Source organism: Nomascus leucogenys, chromosome 16 (genome assembly GCF_006542625.1).
Source record: "Nomascus leucogenys isolate Asia chromosome 16, Asia_NLE_v1, whole genome shotgun sequence".
In the NCBI taxonomy this organism is placed as follows: domain Eukaryota; kingdom Metazoa; phylum Chordata; class Mammalia; order Primates; family Hylobatidae; genus Nomascus; species Nomascus leucogenys.
Genome location: NC_044396.1, coordinates 27,857,168 through 27,879,053, shown reverse-complemented (window position 1 = coordinate 27,879,053; position 21,886 = coordinate 27,857,168). Strand labels below are relative to the sequence as shown.

The window sequence follows — 21,886 nt, the reverse complement described above, 5'->3', positions numbered from 1 at the left end:
TAACCACATGACATTTAAGCCTCAATAATCTTATCTGTAAAATGGTGATATTGGCTGGGCGCAGTGGCTCGCGCCTGTAATCCCAGTACTTTGGCAGGCCGAGGTGGTTGGATCACAATGTCAGGAGTTCAGGACCAGCCTGACCAATATGGTGAAATTTCGTAGATATTTTTGTCTACTAAAAATACAAAAATTAGCTTGGCGTGGTGGCGCACACCTGTAATCCCAGCTACGTGGGAGGCTGAGGCAGGGGAGTCGCTTGAACCTGGGAGGCAGAGGTTGCAGTGAGCCAAGAACGTGCCACTGCACTCCAGCCTGGGCGACAGAGCGAGACTCTGTCTCAAAAAAAAACATGGTGATATTAATGATAGTTATTTTCCAATGTCACAAATTAAATATGATCAATTATATGAAGCACTTTACAACAATACTTGGCCACTAGTTAGCACCCAATAAACAGCATCTGTTATTATTGGCTTTTAATATACCTGCTCTGCCCATGAGTATATAAACTCTGAGCACTAAGTTACTTTTGTGTTTTCTTCTGATACTGTTACACATCTAATGAGGTTGAAAAGCAGTATAAATAATTATGTAGTAATTGGATATATTAACAGAATCTCTAGAAAGTAATATCCTTTTAACATCAGGAGAAGGAAACAGTGCTTCTTGTTAAGAGCACTAGATTATTTCGAGTAATATAAGCATCTGCTATTCATTATTAGTGAAAGTTTTGCCTTTTGAATCTAGAAACATCTCCTGAGCATGTAGTGCTATAAATATATGTATAAGTAAGGAGTGTACTCATGGAGTTCAGAGATGGCTCCTTCATGAGAACACAAGGAATTTTGACTAAGTGCCAGTTTTCCTTTGTTCCTCATGCTTGCTGCTTTCTCTAGATGCAGCATCTCAAACACCAGATTGCTTTGTGGCATGTCATGCCATGCAAAAGTGCACTTCCACTATCAACTTTCCTAATTGAGGTCAGATGTGAGATGCCTTGGTGTTTGCCTTGAAGGAATTGTTTAATTGGAACCCTAACAGGCAGTGGTATGGTACAGTGGAAAAAGCAGGGATTTCAAATCACCTGCCTGGGTTCAAGTCACTCTTTACTAGCTGTGTGACCTTGAGCTTGTCACCACACCTTTACCCTCTGAACCTCAGTTTCCTCATCCATAAAATAATAGCTCGGCGTTCATTTTGTTTTTTGAAAGGTAAGATGAGACAAAGCATTTTTTCAAGTGCCAAATGTTATGCCTTATGCTTTTAAGTTATGGTGATGATGATGATGATGTGAAGAATATGGGATGCTTCTTCCTGAGCCTTGCTGGACCATCAAGCCTGGAACTCCTGGCCTTCTTCCTGAGCCTTCCTGAGCCTCTCTGCCTGCCAGTGAATTCCTTCACAATGAGCAACTCCATCTTTTTAAATATATATATATATATATTTAAAATACCAACATGCATTTCACAGAACATTAATTTCTCAAGATGCTTTGTAAATAAAAGAATCTGTTTCCAAATACATCTGGAAAACCACCTGTAAGGTCTCGGGGCACGTTACAGCATGAAAAGCTCAGAGACATTCTTAGTAAAGAAGCCTTATTTACATTTGTCTAACCCAGCACTTCCCAAACTCACCAGTTACAGCACCTTTTTTCTTCACATAACATGTGCTAATATTCCATTGAAATGGCATACCAAGGAACACACTTTGGGAACTTGTCATAGTATAAGGGTGGATGCATTTTGCTTTTGGTTAAAGATGACTGACCCACAAAAAAATTAATCACAAGTGAAAACCAACTTAATACAAATTATTACTAAGTCAAGTGCTGAAATATAACTTTTGCTGAGTAATTTATCATCGCCCATCCCCAACCCTTCCGAGTCTCCTATGTCTATCGTTCCACACTCTGTGTCCATGTGTACACATTATTGAGCTCCCACTTATAAGTGAGAACAAGCATCTGACTTTCTGTTTCTGAGTTGTTTCACTTAAAGAGAATGGCCTCCAGTTCCATCCTTATTGCTGCAAAAGACATGATTTCATTTTTTATGGATGAATAGTATTTCATTGTGTATATATACCACATTTTTTAATTCAGTCATCCATTGATGGACACTTAGGTTGATTCCATATTTTTGCTATTGTAAATAGTGCTATGATAAATATATGTGTGCAGGTATCCTTTTGATATAAGGATTTCTTTTCCTGAATATGTACCTAGTAGTCAGATTGCTGGATCAAATGGTCATTATTTTTTAGTTCTTTGAGCAACCTCCATAGAGTTTTCCATAGTTGTACTAACTTACATTCCCACCAACAGCATATGAGTTCTCTTTTCTTTATATCCCCACCAACATCTGTTATTTTTTGACTTTTTAATAATAGCCATTCTGACTAGTGTAAGATGGTATCTCATTGTGGTTTCAATTTGCATTTCTTTGATCATTAGTGATGTTGAGCATTATTTCATATGCCTGTTGTGCATTTGGATGTCTTCTTTGAAAAATGTTTATTCATGTCCTTTGCCCACTTTTGAATAGGGTTATTTGTTTCTTGTTGTTGTTGAGTTGAGTTCCATGTAAATTCTGGATATTAGTTTCCTGTTGGATGCATAGTTTGCAAATATTTTATCTTGAGAGGATAGATTTTTGAGTCATATTAGAGAAAAGGCTTAGGACCAAAAGCTGAAGGAGTTATTTATATGGGAGATAATTCTGGTAAAAAAATAACAATAATAATGTTACGTCAGCACCCAGGTGACAGTGTGCTGCAGAGAACTGGGACAGGTTAATTCTGTGCCACCACCCCATGCCCCCCACACACATGTGCATACACACTGCCAAATGGCACTCTGACGACACATGGTGATGACTGGGACTTAGCTATAGAGGCAGTGCACAGGCCTTCAAGACAAAGATGTCATTGACAAACAGCATTGAACATCAATGAGGCATTACCAAGGCGGGGCTGAGAACTTAGAAAGGGGCCAAAGTCCTATAGTCTGGCAGGAAGGGTTAAGAATCATTGGAATTTAGGCATTAATGTGACCTCAGTTGTAGTCAAAGGCTAGTGGGGCCAGGTAACATTCTAGTTACAAGATATGAAAGAAGTGAAACATGTTTAGATATCATTCCTGAATTGTGTTACCCCAAAATTAATATGTTGAAGCACTAACCCCCAATGTAATAGTATTTGGAATTGGGACCTTTGGGAGATAATTAGGTTTAGATGAAGCCATGAGGCTGGGGTCTTTACAATGGGACTAGTGCCCTTATAAGAAGAGACACCAGAGAGCTAATTCATTCTCTCCCAGTGCCGTCTTTCTGTCCCTCTCCCTGTCTCTTCCTTTCCCTCTGTCTCTCCCTGTCTGCCCCATGTGAGAACACAGTGAGAAGACAACCATCTGCAAGCTAGAAGGAGAGCCCTCACCAGAACCTGGCCATGCTGGAACCTTCATCTTGGACTTCCAGCCTCCAGACCTATGAGAAAATAAATTTCTATTGTTTCAGCCACACAGTCTATAGCATTTTGTTATGGCAGCCTGAGCTAAGACAATTCCTACTTCAAAACTTTTATAAAATCTTAATGTGTCTTTGTAAGTAGGCATTTTTGTTATAGATAAGTGTTCTAGCTCCTAGCTGTTAGAATGTGTTCTATTTTACTTGCCAGTAATTGAAGGAGCAAAATAAAAGATACAAATTTTTGCCACTTAAAAAGCCCTATTTTTAGAGCAATATATATTTTTCTATTTTTCAATGACTTTTCTTTTTCAAATCCATTATAGATGATAAATTAAAGAAATAAGACAAATTTCTTTCCAAATAAATGACAAAGAGCTTGGTATTTCTGGTAAGTACCACCATTTAAGAGGAGCTTGCATTTTCAGTCTGTAATTTTCTTTCTTGTTCTTGTCCTTTTTGAGCTTCTTGTCAAATGACAGTGAAAGGAAGGGGTGGTTTGTCTCTGCCGGAAATTCCCACTGTGCAAAACTGGCCCTACCGACCCTATCACCAATGCACAATACACATGAGCCTAGGACCCCTTTAGGCTTTCAATCCATCTACCTCTCAAGCCAAATCCCCAGAGTTCATTGTTCCTGGGGTTTCCTTTCACCAGCCTTGCAACTGTCCCTCCGTGAACAACTTTCCCAAGTGCAGCGGACTGCATGCTCGTCCTCCCTCAGAGTACGCGCTGAAGACCACAGCTCATTTCCTTCGATCTCAGTAGACTGTGTGTTTGAATCACCTTTTCTTTTACCCCCTAAAAACACTATAAAAATACTTCCATAATTTGGCTGTTTGGGTTTTATGTTTGTAACACTGTATTTAGTAATCCTAATACATAGTATATAGAATAAAAGTAATGTATTTTTCCACTGAGGAAAGAAAGTAATAGAGACAGAAAGATGAGTTGGTAGAATTTTTCAAATACATGCCATAATATCTCTCTCTTTTTTTTTGGGGGGGGGGCGGTTGGGGGAGAGGGTTTCCCTCTGTTGCCCAGGCCACACTGCAGTAGTGCAATCATAGCTCACTATAACCTCAAACTGCTGGGCTCAAGTGATCCTCCCACCTCAGCCTCCAGAGCAGCTAGGACGACAGGTACATGTCACCATGCCCAGCCAATATTTTTAAATTTTTGTGCAGCAGTGATCTCTCCATGTTGCCCAGGCAGGTCAAACTCTTGGTCTCAAGTGATCCACCAGCCTCAGCCTCCCAAAATGCTGGGATTACAGGTATGAGCCACCACACCTGGCCTAATTTTTAAAAAGCAAAATATATTCAGTTTTGAAGACAGCTTGATTTGTCTTTGCTCATATGTGCCATCACATGTTATTGTCTCAGTCCATGCTCATTAGCACAATAATATTTAAAGGGCCTTTGAAAAGATTTATCAAAAATACTGAACCTTCAAACATAGTTTTCTGAGAATTCGCAGCACTGAGTTAAAAGTTTCTGTTCTCTGTAAAATATATGTAAAATAATTTTGATACCCAGTTTTAAGAGTTGGTTTAATATTTTTTGGTGTTAAAAAATCTGAAAATGTTAATAGGTGTTCCTTAAATTGGTCACTAACCGAAATTTCACTCTGCTATCAGTTCATGTTAAATTTTTTTAGTACTTAATTCAAACCACTTTTGTTTCTTCTAAAATTTTTTGTTTAAAACACAAAGACTTATCTTACTGTCCTGGTACTATTTATTGCTCATTTGCAACACTTTTTGAGCTTTTTTTTTCCTTGAAATTTGACTAGAATTGATTTCTTAATTTCACATGTACACACAAAAACACATGATCTTGCTTTACGATTGTTAATGTTTTCTACACGGGCACTGTATTGGAGACTGTAAATACTCTGCCTTCTTGAAGTAGACACTCTTGGGCCCACATGTATGCACATAGCAAAAGCCTTAGAGAACACTGAACCAGAGCACATTAGAGTATCATCTTCTTCAGCATTTTCTCTCTGATTCTCCATCTTGATCTCTAGGAATAGTTTTTATATTGCTTCTTTCATGTGTTTACTCATGGGATCTGGTCTCTGGGGCCCACATTTTTTAGTGCAAGACAGAGAGTAAAAATATGTTCATAGGCTGGGCACGGTGGCTCATGCCTGTAATCCCAGCACTTTGGGAGGCCGAGGTGGGCAGATCATGAAGTCAGGAGTTTGAGACCAGCCTGGCCAATATGGTGAAATCCCATCTCTAATTAAAAAAATATATACAAAAATTAGCTGGGCGTGGTGGCATGCACCTGTAGTCCCAGCTACTCAGGAGGCTGAGGCAGGACAATCGCTTGAACCCGGCAGGCGGAGGTTGCAGTGAGCCGAGATCACGCCACTGCACTCCAGCCTGGGTGACAAAGTGAGACTCCATCTTAAAAAAAAAAAAAAGAATATGTTCACAGATGATGACTGAAGAAAGAATTGTTCAGTATTAGATACTTCAGTACAATGGACCAAGAGCGCTTTGTTGACATTTTCCCCATTACCTTTATTTGCAGCATTCATGGAGTTCAGACAGAAAGCAGGAGAGGGTCGTGGTGGTCTGTGCCTTACACTTGAGGAGAAGGGGGCCTCGTAAGAAAACAGGGCAGCAGTGGGATGGCCCACTGGAAAGTGATTATGAAGACCATGAGGACAAAGAACATGAAATGGAATAAGACAATCTAGTTAGGTTTATAAACAGAAGGGGGAGACTTTGACTGTTCATCATACACAGTTGAGGTGATACAAAAAGAATACCCACATAGAGGGAAAAAGTCCTGGAGTTGGGAACCTGCTAGGAATGAACCTGGATTAAGCCTATGGCTTCAGGAATGGAAAGAATAAGGGAAAGGAATTATGAAAAAATATTGAGCAATACTTGGCGTATTATTGGATGGAGAAAATACTGCCCTGATAGGTAATGAGTCAAAAATCATTCCCAGTTTTCTTGCTGTAAAACTGGTTCTCAACTTTTAGCAGGCATCAGAATCACCTGGAGGAGGAGATGCTGCTGCTGGTGGTGGCCCAGAGACCACACATTGAGAACCACTGCTCTAGAAAACCATTTGTTTTTGCTGATGGAGAAACCTGGCTCTAATAGAAGGTAACTGAGGAGGAAAGGAGTTGCTTGACTTCAAGGCTATCCATCAAAAGATCACGATGAGTTATACAGTATTCAGCTATGCATCTCTGAAATCAGCCAAGCTCTTTTACATAAGAATTTTGCAATTTCCTAATTAATTCAGGATATATGTTAAATTCCTAAATTGAGCAATATGAATTTTTAGGTGGTTTTGTTGTTGATGGTAATGGTTTGATGTTTAAGACAGTTGCTGCTTATCTTGAGAAACCATGAACTCTCAAAATGTTTCCCAAGGGAAGGGCTCCATAGAGAAGAAAGGAAGCCATTATTTCCCCTATGTCAAAATGAAATGTTCAGACCTCTGAAACCTAAATAAATGAACAAATATAAAAGCATAGATGAGATCAGCCTTCAAATCTACAAAGACAAAATAATCAAAAATAAGGTGTAAATTACAATGGTAATAAGAGAATTTAAGAATATATATAAATTATTTTAACAGAGAAACTGTGTTCCTCCAGGGCCTGTAGTTCAAAATTATTTTGTAATGCACAATGATCCACCCCCAAAAATGGAATATTGATTCAGACCCTAGGACTGCAATGTTTAAACCAGTGGTTCTCAACTGTTAGTGAGCATTAGAATTACATGGAGAGTTTAATAATAAACACAGATTTGGGGGTCCCCCTCCAGCTCAGAGTATGTGAATCAGTAGATCTCAGTGGACTGAGGAATTTGTAGTTCAAACAATTCCCAGATGATGCTGATGCTGGATATTTGGGACCATACTTTAGGAATTGCTGTTTTTGCTCTGATTCACCACTTGGCCACATACTAGAATTACCTGGGGAGCTTGCTTTTTTAATTTCAATTCATAAGCCACACCTCAAAACAATTAAAATTACAATCTCTTGGGGTGTGAACCCAGGCATCAGTAGTTTTTGAAGTTCTCAGGTGTCTCCCATGTGCAGCCAAAGTGGAGAATTTCTACTTATGTTAGTAGTTGTCAGACTTCAGCACACATTACCTGAAGGACTATTAAAACACAGATTGCTGGGCCCCTCTCATGGAGTTTCTGATTCTGTAAGTCTGGGTTGGGCTCAAGAATTCGCATTTCAATCAAGTTCCCAGATGATGCAGTCAGTCTTGGGACCATACTTGGAGAACCACTGGGTAAGACCAACTTCAACCCTGGCTGTATTTGGAATCTACTGGAGAGCTGGCAAAAAAATACTGAAGTTGGCTCCATTCTCAAAAAACAAAAGAAAACCAGATTGGTATATAATTAGTTTGGGTTGGGATCGGGCATAAGTATGATTTTAAAGCTTCCCAGGTGATTCTAATATGCAGCCAAGACCTGGAATCACTGCAAAACCAAGCAAGGTGAGGATGCAGTAAATGTATCACTTGCCATGTTTGTTTGTCATCTGAATTTAAAATGACCTATTCTAACCAGAATATATTTCAACCGCTATATGCAGTATCTTTATTGAAAAAATATACTACATTGAAATAAATGTAAGATCATGAGGGTCATTTCTTTAAGAAACAGGGCCAGGCACAGTGGCTCATGTCTGTAATCCCAGCTGCTCAGGACGCTGAGGTGGGAGGATCGCTTTAGTCCAAGGATTCAAGGTTATGGTGAGCTATGATTGTACCACTGCACTCCAGCCTGGGCAACAGAGCAAGACCCTATCTCAGAAAAAAAAAGGAAGGGAAAGGGAAGGAAAGGAAAAGACTAGGTTAAGTCAGGAGGGGATTCTCTCCACCCCTTTTATTGCCATAAATGCAACATAGTGTCTGAATTTTTTTTAATGTTACATGGTAACCCACCCCTTTGGTGATCTGCAGCCAATCATGTAAACAGAAACATTATAACTGTTATTATAAAAGTAGTTTCCTACAAATGAGAAATTACGCTTATATCTAAATAAACTTGAAACCTGATCAAACATCCTGGCTGCAAGAAAATAACTCTGGGTTTGGGCAACACAACCTAGAGTAACATTTTACTGCCACTTGATGTTTCTGAATATACAGGGTCATTTTTAATCACATAGCCTGGAAATAACTTGTCTGCTACAGACAGTAAAAGCTGAGATTTGGGAGTGGAGTTGGGGTGTGGGCAGGAAGAGTATCAAAAGGAGTCGGCTTTTAACTGGGGCTTTCTTGGACAGCTCTATGATATCAGTTAGATACATGTTTGTAAATAATTATTTCTACTTCAATTTTCACAGAAAATAGTGATACTATTGTGTTTTGGCAGCTGATTTAGTAAATTGCCATTCATGACCCTGCTAGAATATAGTATGCAAGATCCACTTCTTATGCCTCAGAAATTTAGCACTGGAAAGGAGCTTAGGGCTCATCAAATCTCCTAATTTTATAGTTTACGACTGACTTTACACCCACTAGAGTGGCTATAACCAAAAAGACAAACAATAGCAAATATTGGTGGGAAGCTGGAGAAAAACTAAAACCTCACGATTGGGAATTTATTGCCAATTTGGAAGCATTTTGGCAGTTTCCTTAGAAGTTAAACATAAATTTACTATCAACTGAGCAATTCTGCTCCTAAGTTATCTATTTACCCAAGAGAAATGAAAACATGTTCACACATGTTTACATGTTCATACATGCTGCATGTAAATGTTTATAGCAGCATTATTCATAGTGGCCAAAAGGTGGAAACAATTCAAATGCCGATCAACTGATGAATGGATAAACAAAATGTGTTTATACCCAGCAATAAAAAGGGAAAACTGAGGATACATGCCACAACCTGGATGAACCGTGAAAACATGCTGAAAGAAACCAGACACAAACGATGACATATATGATTCCATTTATATGAAATGTCTAAAATAGGCAAATCTGAAAGAGACAGAAAATAGATCAGTAGTTGCTTAGAACTAGGGAATGGGAGAGGTTAGCGTTATGGGGGATTTGAGGACGAAAATGTTCTAAAATTGACTGGTGATGGTTGCACGTATCTGTAAATATGCTAAAAACCGTTGAATCATACACTGTTAAAAATATTTTTATTTTATGTATTTATTTATTTTTGAGACGGAGTCTTACGCTGTTGCCAGGCTGGAGTGTGGTGATGCAATCTCAGCTCACTGCAACCTCCGCCTCCCGGGTTCAAGCAACTCTCCTGCCTCAGCCTCCTGAATAGCTGGAATTACACGTGCGCACCACCACGCCTGGCTAATTTTTGTATTTTAGTAGAGACGGGGTTTCACCATGTTGGTCAGACTGGTCTCAAACTCCTGACCTCAAGTGATCAGCCCAGCCCGCCTTGGCCTCCCGAAGTGCTGGGATTCCAGGCGTGAGCCACCAAGCCCAGCCGAATCATACACTAAATAGATAAATTGTGTGGTATGTGAATTCTAAATGAAGCTGTTATTAAAAAAAAAAAAATCATCGGAATGTAGCCTGCTGGGAAACTTCAGACGCAAGTTTCTATCAGCCTACCTCTGAAATCACCTTGGCCGAGGCGACCGCTAGGCGCATGCGCACGGGGCAGCCAGCGGCTAGTTAGGGTGAACCCAGGATAGAGGCGCCCAGGCTAGAAGCGCCTGGCTCTTGGCCCTCGCTGTCCTGCCCGCTGTCGCCGCTCTTTGGCGCCCCCGCAACAGCCCCCTCTCAGCAGGACGCGGAAAGAGCAGGGTCCATGTCTCTCGTATATACCATAAAGAAAGCGCGTTCCCCGCGGCGCCCCGACAGCCCTTAGGCAGACGTCCCGCAGAGTCCCAAGTCCCTACGGTGGGCCCGCGGGCTCCTGAGCTGTCCAGGCCCCTAAACTGTCACAAGGCGGATATTTGATGACCGTCTTTCTTCCCTCGCTCTCTCCCAACAAAGGGTAACTGACCTCTCGCGTGACCTGGCCAGCGCTGAGGTTCCCTAAACACGCTTTCCCCCTATTGTGTGCAGACCCCCACAGGGCGGAGGCGAGCGGCGCGATCCACTGGACGGACGCGGCCCGAAGCCCCGGGCGCCCGGACCTGGCGGTCCCTCCCTAGGCGGGCGGGTGGCGCGTCGCCCGCCGCCGATCCGGGCAGGGGGAGGGGGGCGCTGTAATTGCAGCGCAGCTCGGGTTCCCACGCTCCTATTGTTGGCGACTTTGTTTCCAATTCCCATCACGTGTGCTAATTAGTTAGAGCTGCTGGCTGGCTGGGAGGCGTGTGGCTGGCCTAAAAGCAGAAAGATCACTTCCTGTAGGGAGCCGGGCAGGCTGAATACTACTGGGGCTTCTTTCTCTCTCCTCCTCTGCGCCTCCTTCTTGCCCTCCCAGGAGGGTGGGAGAGGGAAGGGAAGGGAAGGGGAAGAAATGCTGACTGCGGAACAAATGCCACTGAATTGCAATAGCAACCAAAAAGCTGGGGTTAGGGGGTAGGTTGGGGAGCGGAAGGGGGAGAGTAAGAGCGGGGAATAGTGGAAGAAACAGGATTAAATGAGAAATTCACATTAGATCTCTAATGCTTTACAAAATGCTGTTCACAATTTTGATCAGTTAATCTCGTCAAGATTGGGATAATGGAGGAATTTTTTCATTTCCTCCATTCATGTTCAGTTTTTAAAAATCTGTCTTTACCCTCTGAGTAAAGCAAGCACAAGCATCATTGTACACTAGGAAAAGAGAAAAAAAGTGAAGCAAGTCATGACTTTTGAGTCGGTGACTTGCCCCTGGACCTAAGCTTCTGAGTTCTATTCATTTTGGCACTACACTTTTAGAAGGGGTGCGGTGAGGTGTCAGAGACTAACGGAGGATGGTAGTTAAGTTTGAAAAATATACATGGGCCCATTACAAGAAAATGGTGCTATGTTTTTTGGCTTCTTGTTGGGCTGCAAGATTTAGGAACGCTCTGATTCTCCTTATGGAAGTCTCTACTTTGAAAATACCATAATATATCCATACTTCCCTATAAACGAGAGGAAAGTGGGCATTTATAAGAACTCACCTTATATGTGGTAGCAATAAGGGAGGAGATTTTGTCCTTTCTTTTGGAAAGTGGTGGAGGAATGAGGTCAAGAGTAACTCCAACATGCATTTAGCAAGGATGCTTTGAGCGTCTCCTATGCGCTAGGCACTGGGCTAGGGCTACAGGCAGAGAGACAAAACATCCAGAACCTATCCTTAAGTAGCTTACAAATCTAGTTGAGGAGGCAGGTATATATGCAGAGCAACAATTAAGGATGACTCAGAAATGGAGGTCTGTACTTGAGACTATGAGGCCAGAGAAGGGCCACAGACCCAGGCAGGGGAATCTGGGAAACTTTCTGGAGAAGGGATGATTCATTTATCTGACACTTACATGACAAGTAACAATTGTCCAAGAGAAGAAGGGAGGAAAGGGCATTCCAAAAAAAGAAGTAGCAGGGTGTACAAAAGGCCACCAGGTCAGTGACAGAGTATGAGGCACTCTGCAAGCAGGTATGCCCAGTGGCAGCACAGGGCTCCAGGGGTAGGCATGGATGAGCCAGAGAGACAGGAACCATGAAAAGTCTTGTTGAGGAGTTTGGACTTTATCGTAACAGACCTAAAGCAAAGGAGCAAAATAATTAAATTTGTCTTTTAGAAAGATTACTTGGGCAGCAATTTAGAGGTGGGATTGAAGGGTCTCAGGCTAGGGCAGGGAGAGGAGACTGGGTACTAACCCAATGATTCAGCAATAAGAGATATAAGAGACTGAAATGAAGAATGAGGTGAGCCCGATTCAAGAGATACTTCAAAGGTGGAACTGACAGAGCATGGGGGCCATCTTGACTTTGGCAGTAAGCAACTGGAAAAAATGCGAGACGACTCCAGGTTTCCAAGTTGTACACCTAGATGCATGATGATGGGATAAGCAACCTGGAGGACAAAGAATAGGTTTGACATGGAGTGAAATGATGAGTTTAGTTCGGGCCATGTTGTGGTAGAAGTGACTGGAAGGTATCCAAATAGGGATATCCAAGAGGAATGTGGATATATGTATATGGAGCTCAGATGGGAGGGGTGGGACCAGAGATGGAATCAGTAGCAATAAGAGATAGGAAGGCGGTGTAGTTTGCCTGTCACACCAAGCACCTGTATGATCACCACTTTGCAAATGCAGTAAGTCCTCACTTAACATCATCAATAGGTTCTTGGAAGCTGCGACTTCAAGTGAAATGTATAAAGAAGCCAATTTTACCATTGGCTAATTGATATAAGCAAGAGTTAAGTTTCCACAGCATGTTTCTGGTTACAAAAACATCAACAAACTTCTAAATAAAGACCCGAAGTACTTGTAATAGTAAACATTGAATAAATGTGAGCTACACATACATCTAAGAAAGATTAATATTGTTGGCAATAAGGGAGAAAAAATGAAAAGAAAGATAAACAAAAACTAGTAAGATAATTATTTACCCAGTTATTCCAATTCAGTGTCACAGGCCCCTGGAGCCCATCCAGGTAGGTAGCTCAGGGCACAAGGCGGGAACTGACCCTTGACAGGACACCATCCATCACAGGGTGCATGCACACACACTCACACTCACTCAGACAGAAAGAGTTCAGACCTGCCAATGAACCCAATATGCTCATCTTTAGATGCAGGAGGAAACCGGAGGACCCAGAGAAAACTCACGCAGACGTGGGGAGAATTCACAAGCTCCACACACAGTGGCTCCGGCCAGGAATCATGTTTTTCTCATTAATGTTGTAAAAAAACAACATTGAACAAAATGTTATTCAAGGACTTGCTGTAATTCCTAGATATGCTGCCCGAAAAGCACCTTAGTAAGACTGTATGATCCCATTTACAGGAGGAATCAAAAGTAGTCAAATTCACAGAAACAGAGCACAAAGTGGTGCTTGCCAGGGTTTGTGAGGAGGAGGAAAGGGGTGTTATTTCATGGGTACATAGTATCAGATTTGCAAGATGAAAAAGTTCTGGAGATTTGTTTCACAACAATGTGAATATACTTAACATTACTGAACTGTACACTTAAAAATGATTAAAATGGTAACATTTATGTTACATGTTGTTTTTAAGTTAATCAAAATAAAGGGTAGGAAAGGATTAAGGAGGGAAGGCGATAACCCTACCAGCTTCCTCTGAACAGTACTAGGATAAAATCTATTTCTCTTCTGCTGATGGCACTCTTACCCATTGTTGCTGGGGAGGTAAGTTAGGGCAGACATTTTAGAATGGACAGTGTGAATCAAGAACCTTCAAAATGTTCATACCTGGCCGGGCGTGGCAGCTCACGTCTGTAATCCCAGCACTTTGAGAGGCCAAGGCAGGAGGATCACCTGAAGTCAGGAGTTTGAGACCAGCCTGGCCAACATGGTGAAATCCCATCTCTACTGAAAATACAAAAATTAGCTGGGCATGGTGATGTACCTCTAGTCCCAGCTACTCAGGAGGCTGAGGCAGGAAAATCACTTGAGGCCAGGAGGCAGAAGTTGCAGTGAGCCAAGATCATGCCACTGCACTCCAGCCTGGGTGACAGAGGGACACTGTCTCCAAAAAAACCAAAAAAAGTTCACACCCTTTACCTAGATATTCCATTGCCTAAAATGGGTCCTAAATAAGACACCAAAAATACTGGGGAAAAATGAAGACATTAGATATACTTTTTTTTTTTTTTTTTTGAGAAGGACTCTTACTCTGTCACCCAGGCTGGAGTGCAGGGCTCGCTGCAAACTCCGCCTCCTGGGCTCAAGCGATTCTCCTGTCTCAGCCTCCCGAGTAGCTGGGATTACAGGCACCCACCACCACACCTGGCTAATTTTTGTATTTTTAGTAGAGACAGAGTTTCACCATGTTGATCAGACTGGTCTCGAACTCCTGACCTCAAGTGATCTGCCCACCTCAGCCTCTCAAAGTGCTGGGATTACAGGCCTGAGCCATTGCACCTGGCCTAGATATACTTTTAAAACCAAGTGTACAATACTGGAAAAATAAATAAATATAGTGAAATACCACAAAACTATTACAAATGTTTACAAAAAATTAATAGCAACATGGGAAATACTTATGAAGTTAAATGAAACAAAATTCAGAATAAAAAATTGTATCCACACTTTGATTACAACTATGTCAAATACAGTCTATAAATGCAATTTTAAAACCTGGAAGAAAATATTCTAAAATACTTATAGCAGGTATTTCTGGTTCCCCAGTATTATTTATTATATAAGTGATTTATAAATATATCAAAGGCAAAAGAGGGAGAAATAATCTTCCATTAAACATTTTTAAAGACTGAATATTCCTCCTCCATTTGAATCTCTGTTTCTTTTTGCTTTTCTTCTGTGGGAAAGAGGAAGCAGGGGATCTTAGCTTCAGGAAGTGATGTCAAACATCTTAGCCAATTCTAAGTGCTAGGAAGACAAATTAAGACCTTCTCTTTAATTGAATGTAATCAGTTAAACAAGGCCACCTGTGGCTGAGATGGAGCCAAGTCCTGAGGAGCCCCAGAGACGGCAGCTTTGGTGTTAAGCAGCCTTAAAGGTCAGCACCACCCTCTGGGATGGGCTTTTGATTCTATATCAAGTTACAGGGCTGTCCTAAAAGAAACATTCTAATCAAAACCTAAGCATGCGATTGGGTTTAGAAAGTGTTGATAAAAGGAAGAACAGTATAGAATTTTACCTTAAGGATTTATTTCTTTAAACATAATCAGCAACCAAGCTAGCAAAGAGTGCCTCCTGTGTGCCAGGTACGTTATTAAGCATTTCATATATAATTAACTTGCTAATAAGCCCGTGAAATAGATTCTACTGTTATCGTCACCATCGTCCTCACTTTGCAGATGAGGAAAGTGAGGTACAGAGTGAGATTAAGTAATTGATTCAATGTCATACAGCTTATACAGGTAGAGCTGAGACTTGAACCCAGACAGTTTGACTGCATCATCTGTGTTTCTAACCGCTACACTATGTTGCTTCTCAAGATCTAAGATTATTCTTTGCTAGGTAATTGTGAATTCCAAACACACCGTAAATTAAACCTTGCATTTGGAGCAAATGTTTGCAGTGCATTGCGATCTCCTCATGATAGCATAATAATTGCACAAGCAGCATTTGGGAAGTGGGAAAGTCCAGTAAAGACTGAATTAGCAAAGCTGAAATTACCAAATGATAACAAATGTCACAGACACTTTACACATTCAGTATTTCATCTGAGCTTCCAGCATAAGGTTGAGAAGATTTTGTAAGGAGTAATCGAGCATTCCCTTGGAAGCAGAAAAATTTTCACACATGGCTTTTTCACAGTGTGGCAGGACTGTCTTTGCCACATCTAGGATAGAATCCAGGTTGGCAATGGAAGAAGACTCCTAAAAGAGTGGATAGCCTGTTGGGCCCATATTCTTTTTCGCCAAGAATTATGTCCTCAGAAATTCTCCAAAGGTCCAAGTACCCTTTGAAATCCTATATGAAGTGAAAACAAACATCATGATGCAAGTCTAAAAATAAGCTCATCCTCTTCTCCCCAAACCAATTCTTCCTTCCAGATTCCTTTACTCAGTAAATGGCACTTCCATTACCTAGTTGCCTAAGCTACCGGACATTGTGATTGCCTCTCCCAATATCCATCCTCCCCTAAGCCATGATTGTGAGTCCACCACGGTAGTGTCATCTTCCTTGCTAGTGATTGGTTGAGGTGGGCAGCTCCAAGTTAGTCTAGCCAATGAAACATGAAGAGAGGCTTGCCCCAGACTTCTCGGAAAAAGAGGCTAATTTCTCCCTCCTATTCTATCTGAACAACAACAACAACAAAAAATGTCACTGGGGGTGGCCACGAATTGATTTAATGGGAAAACCAGCCTTAGGATGAAGCCAATGCTGGGGATGGCAGAGTAGAGACAAGGAACGTTGGGCTGATGAACCCAAAAGCCCTGAAGCTGGTCCCAGTGGTAAATCTGTTATTTGAGATAATACTTTTTCTTTGTTTTTGCCAGCACAAGAAAGGGTTTCAATTTTTTGCAACAGAAAGCACTCTCACTGATATATTTTGCACATTCAAATAATCATCAAGTCCAGTTGTAATAGTTCATTTTTCATGCTGCTATAAAGAATACTGCCTGAGACTGGATAATTATAAAGGAAAGAGGTTTAATTGACTCACAGTTCCACAGGCTTAACAGGAAGCATGGCTAGGCAGTCTCAGGAAACTTATCATCATGGCGGAAGGCAAAGGGGCACCTTCTTCACAAGGAAGCAGGAGGGAGTGAAGAGCAAGTGCAGGGGAACTGCCCTCTTTAAAACCGTCAGATCTTGTGAGACTTATTCACTATCATGAGACCAGCATGGGAAAACCGGCCCCATGATCCAATCAACTCCCACTAGGTTCCTCCCTTGACACGGGGGGATTATGGTGATTACAATTCAAGATGAGATTTGGGTGGGGACACAGAGCCAAACCATGTTACCAGTCTACTCTCCTTCCTAAGTATTTTGAAACCTATACACCTCTCTCCATCCCCATTACTAATAATGATCCTGCTCAGGCTACCAATGAGGTCTCTCATCTGAATTACTCCCAAGTCTCCTAACTAATTCCAAAATGCCTTGGTTCATTTGAGTAGGCCTGAAGACAAAGTAAGAAAAAACATGGGCCAGGCATAGCGGCTCATGCCTGTAATCCCAGCACTTTGGGAGGATGAGGCAGGTGGATCACCTGAGGTCAGGAGTTCAAGACCAGCCTAGCCAACATGGTGAAACTACACCTCTACTAAAAATACGAACTGAGCCAGGCATTGGTGGCACATGCCTGTAATCCCAGCTACTTGGGAGGCTGAGGCAGGAGAATCGCTTGAACCTGGGAGGCAGAGGTTGCAGTGAGCCAAGATCACACCATTGTACTCTAGCCTGGGCAACAAGAGTGAAACTTCATCTAAAAATAAAAAGAGAGAGAGAGAGACAGAGAGAATATGGAAGGATGATGCTATGACAAGCACAACAAGACTTCCTTATCTAGTCATAGGGCAAAATTTGAGTGACACCATGCCTCAGTTCATCCTAAAAGACACAAACCTCAACTATCAACTCCTCTGACCTAATGGATCTTCTACTGAGTGGGCTTTTGGAACCACCTCCTGGTGGTCATATCATTTCATTCATATCCTTATCTCTGAGACATCCTTTGCACTGGTTGCTTGCTGCCTTGGCAGTAATCCCAAATGACGGCAACTTCAGTTGAGTCCAAGTTATTCCTATCAGTCTTTGGACCAACCTTTATGGTGTGGCTTCACTTGGATACACTGGGGCCACCTTGGTAAGAAATACAGTTATTTCCATCAGTCCTGATTTCAATTAGACTCTACAAGTATTTGGTGATCGCCTACTCTGCACTTGGAATGTGTCAGGCCTTAAAAAGGGCAGTCAGTGAGCATATTCTGTTCTCTGTACCCCAGTATTTAACACATAGTTTTAGTGGTACCCAAAGCTATTTGTTAATGAGCGTTCCCTTTGCCTCACATCCTTGCTAGCATTTTTTATTTTTATTTTTATTTTGAGACACAGTCTCACTCTGTTGCCCAGGCTGGAGTGCAATGGTGCCTTCATGGCTCACTGCAACCTCTGCCTCCCGGGTTCAAGCAATTCTTGGCATTTTTTATTTTTTGTTGTTAAATCTTGTTGTGCTTGTCATAGCATCATCCTTCCATATTCTTTCTGTCTCTCTTTCTTTTTTTTTTTAGATGAAGTTTCACTCTTGTTGCCCGGGCTAGAGTACAATGGTGTGATCTTGGCTCACTGCAACCTCTGTCTCCCAGGCTCAAGCGATTCTCCTGCCTCAGCTTCCCAAGTAGCTGGGATTAGAGGCATGTACCACCAACGCCCAGCTCATTTTGTCTTTTATTTTTTGTCTTTTTGATAATATTCATTTTAACTGGAGTGAGATGATATCTCATTTTGGTTTTGATTTGCATTTACATGATGTTTAGTGATGAGCATTTTTTCGTATCTGTTGGCCATTTGTATGTCTTCTTCTGACAAATGTCGGTTCAAATCATTTGCCCATTTTTAAATCAGATTATTTAGTTTTTTGCTACTGATTTGTTTGAGTTCCTTATATGTTCTGGTTATTAAACCCTTGTTGGGCAGTTTGCAAATATTTTCTCCCTTTTTTTTTTTTTTTTTTTGAGACAGGTCTCACTCTGTCACACAAGCTGCAGAGCAGTAGTACAATCATGGTTTGCTGCAGCCTCAAACTACCAAGTAGCTAAAACCACAGTCATGCACTATCACGCCTGGCTAATTTTTTGTTTTTGTAAAGATGGGGTCTCATTATGTTGCCTACACTGGTCTTGAACTCCTAACCTCAATCAATCCTCCCACGTCAGCCTCCCAAAGCACCAGGATTACACACATAAGCCACCTTGGCCAGCAATCTTTCATTGTTTAGGCTGTCTCTTTACTCTTTTGATTGTTTCTTTGTTGCACAGAACCCTGTTAGCTTGATATAAGCCCATTTGTCTATTTTTTAATACACTGTTGATGGGAGTGTAAATTAGTGCAGCCACAATGGAAAACAGTATGGAAGCTCCTCAAAAAACTGAAAATACACCTGTCAAATGATCCTGCAATCCCACTGAGATACATATATATATATGTGTGTGTGTATGTGTATAATGTAAAAGAAAAAAATATATATAATACATATATATTATATAAAATACATATATATATTATATAAAAGAAAGGAGATCAAGTCAAAGAGGTATCTGCACTCCCATGTTTACTGCAGCACTATTCACAGTTAGCTAAGATATGGAACCAACTTACGTGTCCATCAATGAATGAATGAATAAAGAAAATGTGTATCTATGTGTATCTATATACACATCGATATATATATACACAATAAAATACTATTCAGCCATAAAAAATAATGGAATTCTATCATTTGCAGCAGCACGAATGAGCATGGAGGACATTATAAAAAGTGAAATAAGCCAAGCACAGAAAGACAAATATTACATGTTCTCACTCGTATGTGGGAGCTAAAAATGTTGATGTCATAGAGGTAGAGAGTAGAAAGATAAAGGGGATGTTGGGGATACAGAGGTTGTTTATGGGAAAAAACATACAGTTAGATTGAAAGAATAGGTTCTAGTGTTCCATAGCACAATAGGGTAACTATAGTTAGCAATAATTTATTGTGTATTTCAAAATAGCTAGAAGTGAACATTTGGAATATTTCCAACACAAAGAAATAATAAATGTTTTAGATGATGAATATCCCAATTTCCCTGATTTCAACATTACACATTGTATGCATGTATCAAAATATTACATGTACCCTTAAAATATGTACAACTGCTATGTATCAATTTAAATAATTGTTTGTTTGTTTGTTTGTTTTTTGAGACGGAGTCTTGCTCTGTCGCCCAGGCTGGAGTATTGTGGTGCAATCTCGGCTCACTGCAAGCTCCACCTCCCGGGTTCACGCCATTCGCCTGCCTCAGCCTCCCCAGTAGCTGGGACCACAGGCGCCCGCCACTTCGCCCGGCTAATTTTTTGTATTTTTAGTAGAGACGGGGTTTCGCCACATTAGCCAGGATGGTCTCTATCTCCTGACCTCGTGATCCACCCGCCTCGGCCTCCCAAAGTGCTGGGATTACAGGCGTGAGCCACCGCGCCCAGCCCAATTTAAATAATTGTTAAACCAATCAAAGAAAGATATATTGGTGAATATGTGTTAGTCAGTACTCCAGCAACACACAACCTATTGAAGAGATAAACATGAATATAGTTTACCACAAGGCTCAATGGTATATAAAATGCAAAATAAAAACATGTACTGATGCTTATTAGACTCAAGTCCCTCTTCTAAGGGCTTTATGTGTATTCCCCTCTTATCTGCGGTTTTGCCTTCCATGATTTCAGTTACCAGTAGTCAACTGTATTCTAAAAATACTAATTGAAAAATTTCAGAAATAAACAATTAAAAGTTTGAAATTAGGCCGGGCGCAGTGGCTCACGCTTCTAATCCCAGCACTTTGGGAGGCCGAGGCGAGCGGATCACAGGGTCAGGAGATCGAGACCACGGTGAAACCCCGTCTCTACTAAAAATACAAAAAATTAGCCAGGCGTGGTGGCGGGCACCTGTAGTCCCAGCTACTCGGAGAGGCTGAGGCAGGAGAATGGCGTGAACCTGGGAGGCGGAGCTTGCAGTGAGCCGAGATTGCGCCACTGCACTCCAGCCTGGGCGACAGAGCGAGACTCCATCTCAAAAAAAAAAAAAAAAAAAAAAAAAAAAAAATTGAAATTGCAAACTCTTCTGAGTAGCATGATGAAATCTCATGCTATCCTGCTCCATTGAGTCCAGGATGTGAGTCATCCCTTTGTCCAGCTTATCCACATGCTACGTGCCTGTTAGTCACTTCATCAGATCAAAACAACATAGTACAATATGTATAGGGTTCAGTACTATCCAAGGTTTCAGGCATCCACTGGGGGTTTTGGAACACATCACTCACAGATTAGAGGGGACTACTGTATTAATTTATCAAATCCTCACAATGACTCTTGAAATATGTACTAGTATACTTTTCAGAATAAACTGATGCTCAGAGAGGTTAAATATGTTGCCCAGAATTGCACAGCTGGTGGTGTGAAGGAGCAGATAAATTTGAAAATGCAGGAGGAAGATATTTATTTAATGAAGGATCTGAAAAAGCATCACATCATGGAAAAATGGGTTTTGAGCTAGACCTTCAGGGTGAAGTAGGTATTCAACATGCTGGGGGGTGGGTGGCATATTCTAGATTACAGAATAGCTTGATAAGACATAGAAGCGGATTTTCAGGGAAAAACAAACAGTCACATGTGGCTGTTGTATATGCCTACACCCTGGGTGTAGGGTGGGAATTCAGTGAGTGGGTATGATGGGAATTACGACGGGGCAGGTGGTCACTAGCTCAATTGTGGAGGGTCTCTAGTGGCCCACCCAGCTTTCAATCCCTCCTATATCCTCATAAATGTTCTGTAATCTTCCATCCCTAATCAGCCTGGGTACTTCTGGTGAAGTTAACCCTATACCCAGGTGCAGAGTAGCTCCTGATTTGCTTAAGCCAATCAACAGTTTCCATTCCCCTGGCCACAAGATAGGTTTGAGGTTGGGCCTGCGACCCAGCCCTATCCAATCAAGTGAATGTTAGAACTCTTACCCAGCATTCTGGGACAGAACTCTCTCTCTCTCTCTTTTTCTCTCTCCCTTTGAAAGTGTGGAAGTGTGTAGTCCACAAGCTGTGGCCTCCTTGCAAGTACAGGACCAGCCAGCCTCAGAACAGAAAGAAGCCGGCACCTGAGGAGGCATGGCAGGG

General features: G+C 41.5%; 1 long non-coding RNA gene across 1 annotated transcript in view; it reads left to right on the top strand.

Moving 5' to 3' along the window:
• Window positions 1-21,886, top strand: part of LOC100581177 — a 34,413-nt gene that overhangs the window by 4,148 nt on the left and 8,379 nt on the right. Inside the window, exons 2-3 of the long non-coding RNA XR_004026213.1 lie at window positions 3,794-3,858; window positions 6,472-6,598. This is a non-coding gene — a long non-coding RNA (uncharacterized LOC100581177). The remainder of the gene's footprint in view (window positions 1-3,793; window positions 3,859-6,471; window positions 6,599-21,886) is intronic.